General features: G+C 50.2%; 19 non-coding genes and 2 pseudogenes across 19 annotated transcripts; all 21 read left to right on the top strand.

Annotated features, from left to right (window-relative positions):
• The first annotated feature begins 205 nt into the window (after nt 1-205).
• Nucleotides 206-369, top strand: LOC134992707 (U1 spliceosomal RNA). The gene has a single exon (XR_010196822.1). It is a non-coding gene; the product is annotated as a U1 spliceosomal RNA (small nuclear RNA).
• A 152-nt stretch (nt 370-521) lies between these two features.
• LOC134992623 (U1 spliceosomal RNA) lies at nt 522-684 on the top strand. The gene has a single exon (XR_010196757.1). It is a non-coding gene; the product is annotated as a U1 spliceosomal RNA (small nuclear RNA).
• Nucleotides 685-1492: 808 nt separating this feature from the next.
• Nucleotides 1493-1656, top strand: LOC134992659 (U1 spliceosomal RNA). The gene has a single exon (XR_010196792.1). It is a non-coding gene; the product is annotated as a U1 spliceosomal RNA (small nuclear RNA).
• A 670-nt stretch (nt 1657-2326) lies between these two features.
• Nucleotides 2327-2490, top strand: LOC134992657 (U1 spliceosomal RNA). The gene has a single exon (XR_010196790.1). It is a non-coding gene; the product is annotated as a U1 spliceosomal RNA (small nuclear RNA).
• Nucleotides 2491-2642: 152 nt separating this feature from the next.
• On the top strand, nt 2643-2806 carry LOC134992682 (U1 spliceosomal RNA). Its single transcript, XR_010196802.1, has one exon. It is a non-coding gene; the product is annotated as a U1 spliceosomal RNA (small nuclear RNA).
• Nucleotides 2807-5230: 2424 nt separating this feature from the next.
• LOC134992705 (U1 spliceosomal RNA) lies at nt 5231-5394 on the top strand. Its single transcript, XR_010196821.1, has one exon. It is a non-coding gene; the product is annotated as a U1 spliceosomal RNA (small nuclear RNA).
• A 152-nt stretch (nt 5395-5546) lies between these two features.
• On the top strand, nt 5547-5682 carry LOC134992670 (U1 spliceosomal RNA; annotated as a pseudogene).
• Nucleotides 5683-6383: 701 nt separating this feature from the next.
• LOC134992720 (U1 spliceosomal RNA) lies at nt 6384-6547 on the top strand. The gene has a single exon (XR_010196835.1). It is a non-coding gene; the product is annotated as a U1 spliceosomal RNA (small nuclear RNA).
• Nucleotides 6548-6699: 152 nt separating this feature from the next.
• LOC134992628 (U1 spliceosomal RNA) lies at nt 6700-6862 on the top strand. Its single transcript, XR_010196762.1, has one exon. It is a non-coding gene; the product is annotated as a U1 spliceosomal RNA (small nuclear RNA).
• Nucleotides 6863-7536: 674 nt separating this feature from the next.
• Nucleotides 7537-7700, top strand: LOC134992726 (U1 spliceosomal RNA). Its single transcript, XR_010196841.1, has one exon. It is a non-coding gene; the product is annotated as a U1 spliceosomal RNA (small nuclear RNA).
• A 152-nt stretch (nt 7701-7852) lies between these two features.
• LOC134992644 (U1 spliceosomal RNA) lies at nt 7853-8015 on the top strand. The gene has a single exon (XR_010196777.1). It is a non-coding gene; the product is annotated as a U1 spliceosomal RNA (small nuclear RNA).
• Nucleotides 8016-8689: 674 nt separating this feature from the next.
• LOC134992719 (U1 spliceosomal RNA) lies at nt 8690-8853 on the top strand. The gene has a single exon (XR_010196834.1). It is a non-coding gene; the product is annotated as a U1 spliceosomal RNA (small nuclear RNA).
• Nucleotides 8854-9005: 152 nt separating this feature from the next.
• On the top strand, nt 9006-9168 carry LOC134992627 (U1 spliceosomal RNA). Its single transcript, XR_010196761.1, has one exon. It is a non-coding gene; the product is annotated as a U1 spliceosomal RNA (small nuclear RNA).
• Nucleotides 9169-9842: 674 nt separating this feature from the next.
• Nucleotides 9843-10006, top strand: LOC134992718 (U1 spliceosomal RNA). Its single transcript, XR_010196833.1, has one exon. It is a non-coding gene; the product is annotated as a U1 spliceosomal RNA (small nuclear RNA).
• Nucleotides 10007-10158: 152 nt separating this feature from the next.
• LOC134992621 (U1 spliceosomal RNA) lies at nt 10159-10321 on the top strand. Its single transcript, XR_010196755.1, has one exon. It is a non-coding gene; the product is annotated as a U1 spliceosomal RNA (small nuclear RNA).
• Nucleotides 10322-10995: 674 nt separating this feature from the next.
• LOC134992704 (U1 spliceosomal RNA) lies at nt 10996-11159 on the top strand. Its single transcript, XR_010196820.1, has one exon. It is a non-coding gene; the product is annotated as a U1 spliceosomal RNA (small nuclear RNA).
• Nucleotides 11160-11311: 152 nt separating this feature from the next.
• Nucleotides 11312-11474, top strand: LOC134992620 (U1 spliceosomal RNA). Its single transcript, XR_010196754.1, has one exon. It is a non-coding gene; the product is annotated as a U1 spliceosomal RNA (small nuclear RNA).
• A 674-nt stretch (nt 11475-12148) lies between these two features.
• LOC134992717 (U1 spliceosomal RNA) lies at nt 12149-12312 on the top strand. Its single transcript, XR_010196832.1, has one exon. It is a non-coding gene; the product is annotated as a U1 spliceosomal RNA (small nuclear RNA).
• Nucleotides 12313-12464: 152 nt separating this feature from the next.
• On the top strand, nt 12465-12627 carry LOC134992626 (U1 spliceosomal RNA). The gene has a single exon (XR_010196760.1). It is a non-coding gene; the product is annotated as a U1 spliceosomal RNA (small nuclear RNA).
• A 674-nt stretch (nt 12628-13301) lies between these two features.
• LOC134992702 (U1 spliceosomal RNA) lies at nt 13302-13465 on the top strand. The gene has a single exon (XR_010196818.1). It is a non-coding gene; the product is annotated as a U1 spliceosomal RNA (small nuclear RNA).
• Nucleotides 13466-13617: 152 nt separating this feature from the next.
• LOC134992667 (U1 spliceosomal RNA) lies at nt 13618-13753 on the top strand (annotated as a pseudogene).
• Nucleotides 13754-14472: the final 719 nt, after the last annotated feature.

Here is a 14472-nt window from a genome sequence, read left to right as displayed (position 1 = left end):
TGTACTAGTTGTTGCATATGGTTTGATATTTGATGGTGCTTCAGTATTAGGCAGCCTTCCGCCCTCCCATGTTCATCTGAAAAGATGTGGTCTCCCTGCAGTTGTTGTCCCCAGATGAGAGTTCACTTGTGCTGCCTCAGTTGAATCTCCTTTACTTGACAGAGATGTGCCTGAGCAGCTGCCCTCACCAGCCCTATCCCAAATCATACTTATTTTGCATAGGAGATACCATGGTCATGAAGATTGTTCTCCCAGGGTGAGGTTCATTCATTGCATTCTGGGTATGCTGACCCCTGTGATTTTCCCAAATGTGGGAAACTCGACTGCATTATTTGTGGTAGTGGGGGACTGTGTTTGTGCTTTCCTCTGGTCAGCTCTGGTAAAAGTCAGATTTCTTTGTCTCAGATCTTCCTCTAGCCTTGTTCTTCTTTCGAGAGTTCCCTTGTGCTGCCTCAGTTGGATCTCTTTCACTTGACAGGGGGGTGCCCGAACAGCGACCCTCCCCAGCTCTAGCCCAACTCCTACTTACCTGCCAGGTGAGATACTATGATCATGAAGGTGCTTCTCCCAGGGCAAGGCTCACCCATTGCACTCTGGGTGTGCTGCCCCTGCGATTTCCCCAAATGTGGGAAACTTGACTGCATAATTTGTGTTTCCCCTGGTCGGCTCTCGTATAATTCAGATCTCTTTGTCTCAGGTCTCTCTCCAGCCTAGTTTGCTGTCTGTTTCCACTTCTCTTTTCTTCAACCGCTCCCTTCTATACCCTTGTGCACTATCCTGACTTCTCCTCCCGTCTGCTTACTTTGTGCCTTCCAATGCACAATGCAAACTACAGGTAGTGCTGCAGGGCCCACACCCTTTTACTTGCCTTACAGAGCAGCTCTGGAGCTGTTACAGTGCCCAGCTGCTGCAAGAAATCAGCTTGAATGCTTCAGGGGATGGGGCATGGCCAACATGAGCCCCACACCAAAGGAGGGTGGAGGTTTTTAATGCGAACTAGGGGTCATCCAAGCACCGCAAAAGGCCGCCATGCCCTGCACGCCCCTTTTCTCTTTTCAAATGCAGATGAGGGTTGAAGCCAACTTTGACCCACTGCTTGGATGACATCACCGTATGCAAATCCGTCTTCTGCAGAACTTCCCCCAGGAATGCTTGCACTAGTTGTTGCATTTGGTTTGTTGTTTGGGGGTGCTTCAGTATTAGGCAGCCTTCTGCCCTCCCATGTTCATCTTCAGGGGATGGGGCATGGCCAACATGAGCCCCACACCAAAGGAGGGTGGAGGTGATTAATGCGAACTAGGGGTCATCCAAGCACCGCAAAAGGCCGCCATGCCCTGCACGCCCCTTTTCTCTTTTCATATGCAGATGAGGGTTGAAGCCAACTTTGACCCACTGCTTGGATGACATCACCGTATGCAAATCCGTCTTCTGCAGAACTTCACTTGACAGGGGGGTGCCCGAGCAGCGACCCTCCCCATCTCTAGCCCAACTCCTACTTACCTGCCAGGTGAGATACTATGATCAGGAAGGTGCTTCTCCCAGGGCAAGGCTCACCCATTGCACTCTGGGTGTGCTGCTCCTACGATTTCCCCAAATGTGGGACACTTGACTGCATAATTTGTGTTTCCTCTAGTCGGCTACTCGTATAATTCAGATCTCTTTGTCTCAGGTCTCTCTCCAGCCTAGTTTGCTGTCTGTTTCCACTTCTCTTTTCTTGAGCCGCTGCCTTCTATGCCCTTGTGCACTCTCCTGACTTCTCCTGTCTGCTTACTTTGTGCCTTCCAACGCACAATGCAAACTACAGGTAGTGCTGCAGGGCCCACACCCTTTTACTTGCCTTTCAGAGCAGCTCTGGAGCTGTTACAGTGCCCAGCTGCTGCAAGAAATCAGCTTGAATGCTTCAGGGGCTGGGGCATAGCCAACATGAGCCCCACACCGACGGAGGGTGGAGGTGTTTAATGCGAACTAAGGGTCATCCAAGCGCCGCAAAAGGCCGCCATGCCCTGCATACCCCTTTTCTCTTTTCATATGCAGATGAGGGTTCCAGCCAACTTTGGCCCACTGCTTGGATGACATCACCGTATGCAAATCCGTCTTCTGCAGACCTTCCCCCAGGAATGCTTGTACTAGTTGTTGCATTTGGTTTGTTGTTTGGGGTGCTTCAGTATTAGGCAGCCTTCAGCTCTCCCATGTTCATCTGAAAATATGTGTTCTCCCTGCAGTTGTTGTCCCCAGATGAGAGTACCCTTGTGCTGCCTCAGTTGAATCTCCTTTACTTGAAAGAGATGTGCCTGAGCAGCGGCCCTCCCCAGCCCTATCCCAAATCATACTTATTTTGCATAGGAGATACCATGGTCATGAAGATTGTTCTCCCAGGGTGAGGTTCATTCATTGCATTCTGGGTATGCTGACCCCTGTGATTTCCCCAAATGTGGGAAACTCGACTGCATTATTTGTGGTAGTGGGGGACTGTGTTTGTGCTTTCCTCTGGTCAGCTCTGGTAAAAGTCAGATTTCTTTGTCTCAGATCTTCCTCTAGCCTTGTTCTTTTTTTGAGAGTTTCCTTGTGCTGCCTCAGTTGGATCTCCTTCACTTGACAGGGGGGTGCCCGAGCAGCGACCCTCCCCAGCTCAAGCCCAACTCCTACTTACCTGCCAAGTGAGATACTATGATCAGGAAGGTGCTTCTACCAGGGCAAGGCTCACCCATTGCACTCTGGGTGTGCTGCTCCTACGATTTCCCCAAATGTGGGACACTTGACTGCATAATTTGTGTTTCCTCTGGTCGGCTACTCGTATAATTCAGATCTCTTTGTCTCAGGTCTCTCTCCAGCCTAGTTTGCTGTCTGTTTCCACTTCTCTTTTCTTGAGCCCCTGCCTTCTATGCCCTTGTGCACTCTCCTGACTTCTCCTGTCTGCTTACTTTGTGCCTTCCAACGCACAATGCAAACTACAGGTAGTGCTGCAGGGCCAACACCCTTTTACTTGCCTTACAGAGCAGCTCTGGAGCTGTTACAGTGCCCAGCTGCTGCAAGAAATCAGCTTGAATGCTTCAGGGGCTGGGGCATAGCCAACATGAGCAGCAAGATGCAGCACTGGACTATTAGTAATGTACTGTTGTATGCTGAGCACCACAATGCAGCACAAGACAATGAGCAGTGATACTGAGCACTGATGAGGATACTACTGAGAACTGACACTGAGCAGGAGAGACACACTACTAGTATTACTGAGCAGCAATAAGTAACCACTGATACTGGGCACTGATATTGAGATTTCCACTGAGAGAACATAGCCACGTCCTCTCCGCTCTCTCTTCAATGCACGAGTAAAAATGGCGGCAACGCGCAGCTCTTTATATGGAATCCGAATCTCGCGAGAATCCGACAGCGGGATGATGACATTTTCCCTTGTTCAGGTTTTCCGAGTCAGGCGGGAACAACCGAGCCTGCCACGGACCAGTGTAAACCACGTGGAGTTCGTCGGGAATTCGGTTCTCGGAGAACCGAACCCGCTCCTCTATATATACTATATTACTATGTTACTGTAGTATACAGAACACCACAATGCAATGAGCAGTGATAGTGAGCACTGATGAGGATACTAGAACTGACACTGAGCAGCAAGATGCAGCACTGGACTATTAGTAATGTACTGTAGTATGCTGAGCACCACAATGCAGCACAAGACAATGAGCAGTGATACTGAGCACTGATGAGGATACTACTGAGAACTGACACTGAGCAGGAGAGACACACTACTAGTATTACTGAGCAGCAATAAGTAACCACTGATACTGAGCACTGATATTGAGATTTCCACTGAGAGAACATAGCCACGTCCTCTCCGCTCTCTCTTCAATGCACGAGTAAAAATGGCAGCAACGCGCAGCTCTTTATATGGAATCCGAATCTCGCAAGAATCCGACAGCGGGATGATGACATTTTCCCTTGTTCAGGTTTTCCGAGTCAGGCGGGAACAACCGAGCCTGCCTCGGACCAGTGTAAACCACGTGGAGTTCGTGGGGAATTCGGTTCTCGGAGAACCGAACCCGCTCCTCTCTACCTTATACCCATCAATTTTTTTATTTTCAATCTAAGCCCCTGCAGTTTTCTGTAAGCATCTGCTTCGCTATGATGATCAACAAGTCACAAGGGCAAACACTCAGGGCTTGAGGCGTAGATCTTAGGACCAGCTGCTACAAGCATGGCAGAGGTGTCACTATCACTGGTGACACCCAGAAAGGTGGCGAGGGAGATTGTAATGCAGTGCGCGCAGATAAACAGCGCAATGGTAAAAAGGAGGCATGGTTTCATAGGTAGGGGCGTGGCCTGGTGGCCTGAATCTACATTTTGTTGCTCCGGGTGTCCCGGGGGTTGGGGGCTGCACCCGGGGACTAGTGTGTGAGCTGTGCTGGCTCCTGCACAGTGACAGGGCATGGCCACCCAGCATGACGCCTCCCTTCTTGACCATGCTGTAATTGCAGTCGCACTGCAGTTCAGCGTGATCATAAAAAATGGTGTAGGCTCCTGCTGGTGCAGGCTGTAGAGAAAAGCTGCTGTGACCACGCCCCCTGTGTCTCCTCCGTTGCAGACCCCATTTTGAAGCCTTGCCCCCGGACTAAGAGAAAAGTATGCCCTTGCGCACTATCCTGACTTCTCCTCCCGTCTGCTTAATTTGTGCCTTCCAACGCACAATGCGAACAACAGGTGGTGCTGCAGGGCCCACACCCTTTTACTTGCCTTACAGAACAGCTCTGGAGCTGTTACAGTGCCCAGCTGCTGCAAGAAATCAGCTTGAATGCTTCAGGGGATGGGGCATGGCCAACATGAGCCCCACACCGAAGGAGGGTGGGGGTGTTTAATGCGAACTAGGGGTCATCCAAGCACTGCAAAAGGCCGCCATGCCCTGCATGCCCCTTTTCTCTTTTCATATGCAGATGAGGGTTCCAGTCAACTTTGGCCCACTGCTTGGATAACATCACCGTATGCAAATCCGTCTGCTGCAGACCTTCCCCAAGGAGTGCTTGTACTAGTTGTTGCATATGGTTTGATATTTGATGGTGCTTCAGTATTAGGCAGCCTTCCGCCCTCCCATGTTCATCTGAAAAGATGTGGTCTCCCTGCAGTTGTTGTCCCCAGATGAGAGTTCACTTGTGCTGCCTCAGTTGAATCTCCTTTACTTGACAGAGATGTGCCTGAGCAGCTGCCCTCACCAGCCCTATCCCAAATCATACTTATTTTGCATAGGAGATACCATGGTCATGAAGATTGTTCTCCCAGGGTGAGGTTCATTCATTGCATTCTGGGTATGCTGACCCCTGTGATTTTCCCAAATGTGGGAAACTCGACTGCATTATTTGTGGTAGTGGGGGACTGTGTTTGTGCTTTCCTCTGGTCAGCTCTGGTAAAAGTCAGATTTCTTTGTCTCAGATCTTCCTCTAGCCTTGTTCTTCTTTCGAGAGTTCCCTGGTGCTGCCTCAGTTGGATCTCCTTCACTTCACAGGGGGGAACCCGAGCAGCGACCCTCCCCAGCTCTAGCCCAACTCCTACTTACCTGCCAGGTGAGATACTATGATCATGAAGGTGCTTCTCCCAGGGCAAGGCTCAACCATTGCACTCTGGGTGTGCTGCTCCTGCGATTTCCCCAAATGTGGGAAACTTGACTGCATAATTTGTGTTTCCCCTCGTCGGCTCTCGTATAATTCAGATCTCTTTGTCTCAGGTCTCTCTCCAGCCTAGTTTGCTGTCTGTTTCCACTTCTCTTTTCTTCAACCGCTCCCTTCTATACCCTTGTGCACTATCCTGACTTCTCCTCCCGTCTGCTTACTTTGTGCCTTCCAATGCACAATGCAAACTACAGGTAGTGCTGCAGGGCCCACACCCTTTTACTTGCCTTACAGAGCAGCTCTGGAGCTGTTACAGTGCCCAGCTGCTGCAAGAAATCAGCTTGAATGCTTCAGGGGATGGGGCATGGCCAACATGAGCCCCACACCAAAGGAGGGTGGAGGTGTTTAATGCGAACTAGGGGTCATCCAAGCACCACAAAAGGCCGCCATGCCCTGCACGCCCCTTTTCTCTTTTCATATGCAGATGAGGGTTGAAGCCAACTTTGACCCACTGCTTGGATGACATCACCGTATGCAAATCCGTCTTCTGCAGAACTTCCCCCAGGAATGCTTGCACTAGTTGTTGCATTTGGTTTGTTGTTTGGGGGTGCTTCAGTATTAGGCAGCCTTCTGCCCTCCCATGTTCATCTGAAAATATGTGTTCTCCCTGCAGTTGTTGTCCCCAGATGAGAGTTCCCTTGTGCTGCCTCAGTTGAATCTCCTTTACTTGACAGAGATGTGCATGAGCAGCGGCCCTCCCCAGCCCTATTCCAAATCATACTTATTTTGCATAGGAGATACCATGGTCATGAAGATTGTTCTCCCAGGGTGAGGTTCATTCATTGCATTTTGGGTATGCTGACCCCTGTGATTTCCCCAAATGTGGGAAACTTGACTGCATTATTTGTGGTAGTGGGGGACTGTGTTTGTGCTTTCCTCTGGTCAGCTCTGGTAAAAGTCAGATTTCTTTGTCTCAGATTTTCCTCTAGCCTTGTTCTTCTTTCGAGAGTTCCATTGTGCTGCCTCAGTTGGATCTCCTTCACTTGACAGGGGGGTACCCGAGCAGCGACCCTCCCCAGCTCTAGCCCAACTCCTACTTACCTGCCAGGTGAGATACTATGATCATGAAGGTGCTTCTCCCAGGGCAAGGCTCACCCATTGCACTCTGGGTGTGCTGCCCCTGCGATTTCCCCAAATGTGGGAAACTTGACTGCATAATTTGTGTTTCCCCTGGTCGGCTCTCGTATAATTCAGATCTATTTGTCTCAGGTCTCTCTCCAGCCTAGTTTGCTGTCTGTTTCCACTTCTCTTTTCTTCAGCCGCTCCCTTCTATACCCTTGTGCACTATCCTGACTTCTCCTCCCGTCTGCTTACTTTGTGCCTTCCAATGCACAATGCAAACTACAGGTAGTGCTGCAGGGCCCACACCCTTTTACTTGCCTTACAGAGCAGCTCTGGAGCTGTTACAGTGCCCAGCTGCTGCAAGAAATCAGCTTGAATTCTTCAGGGGATGGGGCATGGCCAACATGAGCCCCACACCAAAGGAGGGGGGAGGTGTTTAATGCGAACTAGGGGTCATCCAAGCACTGCAAAAGGCCGCCATGCCCTGCATGCCCCTTTTCTCTTTTCATATGCAGATGAGGGTTCCAGTCAACTTTGGCCCACTGCTTGGATAACATCACCGTATGCAAATCCGTCTGCTGCAGACCTTCCCCCAGGAGTGCTTGTACTAGTTGTTGCATATGGTTTGATATTTGATGGTGCTTCAGTATTAGGCAGCCTTCCGCCCTCCCATGTTCATCTGAAAAGATGTGGTCTCCCTGCAGTTGTTGTCCCCAGATGAGAGTTCCCTTGTGCTGCCTCAGTTGAATCTCCTTTACTTGACAGAGATGTGCCTGAGCAGCGGCCCTCACCAGCCCTATCCCAAATCATACTTATTTTGCATAGGAGATACCATGGTCATGAAGATTGTTCTCCTAGGGTGAGGTTCATTCATTGCATTCTGGGTATGCTGACCCCTGTGATTTTCCCAAATGTGGGAAACTCGACTGCATTATTTGTGGTAGTGGGGGACTGTGTTTGTGCTTTCCTCTGGTCAGCTCTGGTAAAAGTCAGATTTCTTTGTCTCAGATCTTCCTCTAGCCTTGTTCTTCTTTCGAGAGTTCCCTTGTGCTGCCTCAGTTGGATCTCTTTCACTTGACAGGGGGGTGCCCGAACAGCGACCCTCCCCAGCTCTAGCCCAACTCCTACTTACCTGCCTGGTGAGATACTATGATCATGAAGGTGCTTCTCCCAGGGCAAGGCTCACCCATTGCACTCTGGGTGTGCTGCCCCTGCGATTTCCCCAAATGTGGGAAACTTGACTGCATAATTTGTGTTTCCCCTGGTCGGCTCTCGTATAATTCAGATCTCTTTGTCTCAGGTCTCTCTCCAGCCTAGTTTGCTGTCTGTTTCCACTTCTCTTTTCTTCAACCGCTCCCTTCTATACCCTTGTGCACTATCCTGACTTCTCCTCCCGTCTGCTTACTTTGTGCCTTCCAATGCACAATGCAAACTACAGGTAGTGCTGCAGGGCCCACACCCTTTTACTTGCCTTACAGAGCAGCTCTGGAGCTGTTACAGTGCCCAGCTGCTGCAAGAAATCAGCTTGAATGCTTCAGGGGATGGGGCATGGCCAACATGAGCCCCACACCAAAGGAGGGTGGAGGTGTTTAATGCGAACTAGGGGTCATCCAAGCACCACAAAAGGCCGCCATGCCCTGCACGCCCCTTTTCTCTTTTCATATGCAGATGAGGGTTGAAGCCAACTTTGACCCACTGCTTGGATGACATCACCGTATGCAAATCCGTCTTCTGCAGAACTTCCCCCAGGAATGCTTGCACTAGTTGTTGCATTTGGTTTGTTGTTTGGGGGTGCTTCAGTATTAGGCAGCCTTCTGCCCTCCCATGTTCATCTGAAAATATGTGTTCTCCCTGCAGTTGTTGTCCCCAGATGAGAGTTCCCTTGTGCTGCCTCAGTTGAATCTCCTTTACTTGACAGAGATGTGCATGAGCAGCGGCCCTCCCCAGCCCTATTCCAAATCATACTTATTTTGCATAGGAGATACCATGGTCATGAAGATTGTTCTCCCAGGGTGAGGTTCATTCATTGCATTTTGGGTATGCTGACCCCTGTGATTTCCCCAAATGTGGGAAACTTGACTGCATTATTTGTGGTAGTGGGGGACTGTGTTTGTGCTTTCCTCTGGTCAGCTCTGGTAAAAGTCAGATTTCTTTGTCTCAGATTTTCCTCTAGCCTTGTTCTTCTTTCGAGAGTTCCATTGTGCTGCCTCAGTTGGATCTCCTTCACTTGACAGGGGGGTACCCGAGCAGCGACCCTCCCCAGCTCTAGCCCAACTCCTACTTACCTGCCAGGTGAGATACTATGATCATGAAGGTGCTTCTCCCAGGGCAAGGCTCACCCATTGCACTCTGGGTGTGCTGCCCCTGCGATTTCCCCAAATGTGGGAAACTTGACTGCATAATTTGTGTTTCCCCTGGTCGGCTCTCGTATAATTCAGATCTATTTGTCTCAGGTCTCTCTCCAGCCTAGTTTGCTGTCTGTTTCCACTTCTCTTTTCTTCAACCGCTCCCTTCTATACCCTTGTGCACTATCCTGACTTCTCCTCCCGTCTGCTTACTTTGTGCCTTCCAATGCACAATGCAAACTACAGGTAGTGCTGCAGGGCCCACACCCTTTTACTTGCCTTACAGAGCAGCTCTGGAGCTGTTACAGTGCCCAGCTGCTGCAAGAAATCAGCTTGAATGCTTCAGGGGATGGGGCATGGCCAACATGAGCCCCACACCAAAGGAGGGTGGAGGTGTTTAATGCGAACTAGGGGTCATCCAAGCACCACAAAAGGCCGCCATGCCCTGCACGCCCCTTTTCTCTTTTCATATGCAGATGAGGGTTGAAGCCAACTTTGACCCACTGCTTGGATGACATCACCGTATGCAAATCCGTCTTCTGCAGAACTTCCCCCAGGAATGCTTGCACTAGTTGTTGCATTTGGTTTGTTGTTTGGGGGTGCTTCAGTATTAGGCAGCCTTCTGCCCTCCCATGTTCATCTGAAAATATGTGTTCTCCCTGCAGTTGTTGTCCCCAGATGAGAGTTCCCTTGTGCTGCCTCAGTTGAATCTCCTTTACTTGACAGAGATGTGCATGAGCAGCGGCCCTCCCCAGCCCTATTCCAAATCATACTTATTTTGCATAGGAGATACCATGGTCATGAAGATTGTTCTCCCAGGGTGAGGTTCATTCATTGCATTTTGGGTATGCTGACCCCTGTGATTTCCCCAAATGTGGGAAACTTGACTGCATTATTTGTGGTAGTGGGGGACTGTGTTTGTGCTTTCCTCTGGTCAGCTCTGGTAAAAGTCAGATTTCTTTGTCTCAGATTTTCCTCTAGCCTTGTTCTTCTTTCGAGAGTTCCATTGTGCTGCCTCAGTTGGATCTCCTTCACTTGACAGGGGGGTACCCGAGCAGCGACCCTCCCCAGCTCTAGCCCAACTCCTACTTACCTGCCAGGTGAGATACTATGATCATGAAGGTGCTTCTCCCAGGGCAAGGCTCACCCATTGCACTCTGGGTGTGCTGCCCCTGCGATTTCCCCAAATGTGGGAAACTTGACTGCATAATTTGTGTTTCCCCTGGTCGGCTCTCGTATAATTCAGATCTCTTTGTCTCAGGTCTCTCTCCAGCCTAGTTTGCTGTCTGTTTCCACTTCTCTTTTCTTCAGCCGCTCCCTTCTATACCCTTGTGCACTATCCTGACTTCTCCTCCCGTCTGCTTACTTTGTGCCTTCCAATGCACAATGCAAACTACAGGTAGTGCTGCAGGGCCCACACCCTTTTACTTGCCTTACAGAGCAGCTCTGGAGCTGTTACAGTGCCCAGCTGCTGCAAGAAATCAGCTTGAATTCTTCAGGGGATGGGGCATGGCCAACATGAGCCCCACACCAAAGGAGGGGGGAGGTGTTTAATGCGAACTAGGGGTCATCCAAGCACTGCAAAAGGCCGCCATGCCCTGCATGCCCCTTTTCTCTTTTCATATGCAGATGAGGGTTCCAGTCAACTTTGGCCCACTGCTTGGATAACATCACCGTATGCAAATCCGTCTGCTGCAGACCTTCCCCCAGGAGTGCTTGTACTAGTTGTTGCATATGGTTTGATATTTGATGGTGCTTCAGTATTAGGCAGCCTTCCGCCCTCCCATGTTCATCTGAAAAGATGTGGTCTCCCTGCAGTTGTTGTCCCCAGATGAGAGTTCACTTGTGCTGCCTCAGTTGAATCTCCTTTACTTGACAGAGATGTGCCTGAGCAGCTGCCCTCACCAGCCCTATCCCAAATCATACTTATTTTGCATAGGAGATACCATGGTCATGAAGATTGTTCTCCCAGGGTGAGGTTCATTCATTGCATTCTGGGTATGCTGACCCCTGTGATTTTCCCAAATGTGGGAAACTCGACTGCATTATTTGTGGTAGTGGGGGACTGTGTTTGTGCTTTCCTCTGGTCAGCTCTGGTAAAAGTCAGATTTCTTTGTCTCAGATCTTCCTCTAGCCTTGTTCTTCTTTCGAGAGTTCCCTTGTGCTGCCTCAGTTGGATCTCTTTCACTTGACAGGGGGGTGCCCGAACAGCGACCCTCCCCAGCTCTAGCCCAACTCCTACTTACCTGCCAGGTGAGATACTATGATCATGAAGGTGCTTCTCCCAGGGCAAGGCTCACCCATTGCACTCTGGGTGTGCTGCCCCTGCGATTTCCCCAAATGTGGGAAACTTGACTGCATAATTTGTGTTTCCCCTGGTCGGCTCTCGTATAATTCAGATCTCTTTGTCTCAGGTCTCTCTCCAGCCTAGTTTGCTGTCTGTTTCCACTTCTCTTTTCTTCAACCGCTCCCTTCTATACCCTTGTGCACTATCCTGACTTCTCCTCCCGTCTGCTTACTTTGTGCCTTCCAATGCACAATGCAAACTACAGGTAGTGCTGCAGGGCCCACACCCTTTTACTTGCCTTACAGAGCAGCTCTGGAGCTGTTACAGTGCCCAGCTGCTGCAAGAAATCAGCTTGAATGCTTCAGGGGATGGGGCATGGCCAACATGAGCCCCACACCAAAGGAGGGTGGAGGTTTTTAATGCGAACTAGGGGTCATCCAAGCACCGCAAAAGGCCGCCATGCCCTGCACGCCCCTTTTCTCTTTTCAAATGCAGATGAGGGTTGAAGCCAACTTTGACCCACTGCTTGGATGACATCACCGTATGCAAATCCGTCTTCTGCAGAACTTCCCCCAGGAATGCTTGCACTAGTTGTTGCATTTGGTTTGTTGTTTGGGGGTGCTTCAGTATTAGGCAGCCTTCTGCCCTCCCATGTTCATCTGAAAATATGTGTTCTCCCTGCAGTTGTTGTCCCCAGATGAGAGTTCCCTTGTGCTGCCTCAGTTGAATCTCCTTTACTTGACAGAGATGTGCATGAGCAGCGGCCCTCCCCAGCCCTATTCCAAATCATACTTATTTTGCATAGGAGATACCATGGTCATGAAGATTGTTCTCCCAGGGTGAGGTTCATTCATTGCATTTTGGGTATGCTGACCCCTGTGATTTCCCCAAATGTGGGAAACTTGACTGCATTATTTGTGGTAGTGGGGGACTGTGTTTGTGCTTTCCTCTGGTCAGCTCTGGTAAAAGTCAGATTTCTTTGTCTCAGATTTTCCTCTAGCCTTGTTCTTCTTTCGAGAGTTCCATTGTGCTGCCTCAGTTGGATCTCCTTCACTTGACAGGGGGGTACCCGAGCAGCGACCCTCCCCAGCTCTAGCCCAACTCCTACTTACCTGCCAGGTGAGATACTATGATCATGAAGGTGCTTCTCCCAGGGCAAGGCTCACCCATTGCACTCTGGGTGTGCTGCCCCTGCGATTTCCCCAAATGTGGGAAACTTGACTGCATAATTTGTGTTTCCCCTGGTCGGCTCTCGTATAATTCAGATCTATTTGTCTCAGGTCTCTCTCCAGCCTAGTTTGCTGTCTGTTTCCACTTCTCTTTTCTTCAGCCGCTCCCTTCTATACCCTTGTGCACTATCCTGACTTCTCCTCCCGTCTGCTTACTTTGTGCCTTCCAATGCACAATGCAAACTACAGGTAGTGCTGCAGGGCCCACACCCTTTTACTTGCCTTACAGAGCAGCTCTGGAGCTGTTACAGTGCCCAGCTGCTGCAAGAAATCAGCTTGAATGCTTCAGGGGATGGGGCATGGCCAACATGAGCCCCACACCAAAGGAGGGGGGAGGTGTTTAATGCGAACTAGGGGTCATCCAAGCACTGCAAAAGGCCGCCATGCCCTGCATGCCCCTTTTCTCTTTTCATATGCAGATGAGGGTTCCAGTCAACTTTGGCCCACTGCTTGGATAACATCACCGTATGCAAATCCGTCTGCTGCAGACCTTCCCCCAGGAGTGCTTGTACTAGTTGTTGCATATGGTTTGATATTTGATGGTGCTTCAGTATTAGGCAGCCTTCCGCCCTCCCATGTTCATCTGAAAAGATGTGGTCTCCCTGCAGTTGTTGTCCCCAGATGAGAGTTCACTTGTGCTGCCTCAGTTGAATCTCCTTTACTTGACAGAGATGTGCCTGAGCAGCTGCCCTCACCAGCCCTATCCCAAATCATACTTATTTTGCATAGGAGATACCATGGTCATGAAGATTGTTCTCCCAGGGTGAGGTTCATTCATTGCATTCTGGGTATGCTGACCCCTGTGATTTTCCCAAATGTGGGAAACTCGACTGCATTATTTGTGGTAGTGGGGGACTGTGTTTGTGCTTTCCTCTGGTCAGCTCTGGTAAAAGTCAGATTTCTTTGTCTCAGATCTTCCTCTAGCCTTGTTCTTCTTTCGAGAGTTCCCTGGTGCTGCCTCAGTTGGATCTCCTTCACTTCACAGGGGGGAACCCGAGCAGCGACCCTCCCCAGCTCTAGCCCAACTCCTACTTACCTGCCAGGTGAGATACTATGATCATGAAGGTGCTTCTCCCAGGGCAAGGCTCAACCATTGCACTCTGGGTGTGCTGCTCCTGCGATTTCCCCAAATGTGGGAAACTTGACTGCATAATTTGTGTTTCCCCTCGTCGGCTCTCGTATAATTCAGATCTCTTTGTCTCAGGTCTCTCTCCAGCCTAGTTTGCTGTCTGTTTCCACTTCTCTTTTCTTCAGCCGCTCCCTTCTATACCCTTGTGCACTATCCTGACTTCTCCTCCCGTCTGCTTACTTTGTGCCTTCCAATGCACAATGCAAACTACAGGTAGTGCTGCAGGGCCCACACCCTTTTACTTGCCTTACAGAGCAGCTCTGGAGCTGTTACAGTGCCCAGCTGCTGCAAGAAATCAGCTTGAATGCTTCAGGGGCTGGGGCATAGCCAACATGAGCCCCACACCAAAGGAGGGTGGAGGTGTTTAATGCAAACTAGGGGTCAGCCAAGCGCCGCAAAAGGCCACCATGCCCTGCACGCCCCTTTTCTCTTTTCATATGCAGACGAGGGTTGAAGCCAACTTTGACCCACTGCTTGGATGACATCACCATATGCAAATCCATCTGCGGCAGGCCTTCCCCCAGGAATGCTTGCACTAGTTGTTGCATTTGGTTTGTTGTTTGGGGGTGCTTCAGTATTAGGCAGCCTTCTGCCCTCCCATGTTCATCTTCAGGGGATGGGGCATGGCCAACATGAGCCCCACACCAAAGGAGGGTGGAGGTGTTTAATGCGAACTAGGGGTCATCCAAGCACCGCAAAAGGCCGCCATGCCCTGCACGCCCCTTTTCTCTTTTCATATGCAGATGAGGGTTGA

Source organism: Pseudophryne corroboree, unplaced genomic scaffold, assembly GCF_028390025.1.
Source record: "Pseudophryne corroboree isolate aPseCor3 unplaced genomic scaffold, aPseCor3.hap2 scaffold_1218, whole genome shotgun sequence".
Classification (NCBI taxonomy): Eukaryota; Metazoa; Chordata; class Amphibia; order Anura; family Myobatrachidae; genus Pseudophryne; species Pseudophryne corroboree.
The sequence above is the reverse complement of the archived record's forward strand: the minus strand, read 5'-3'. Positions and strand labels throughout refer to the sequence as shown.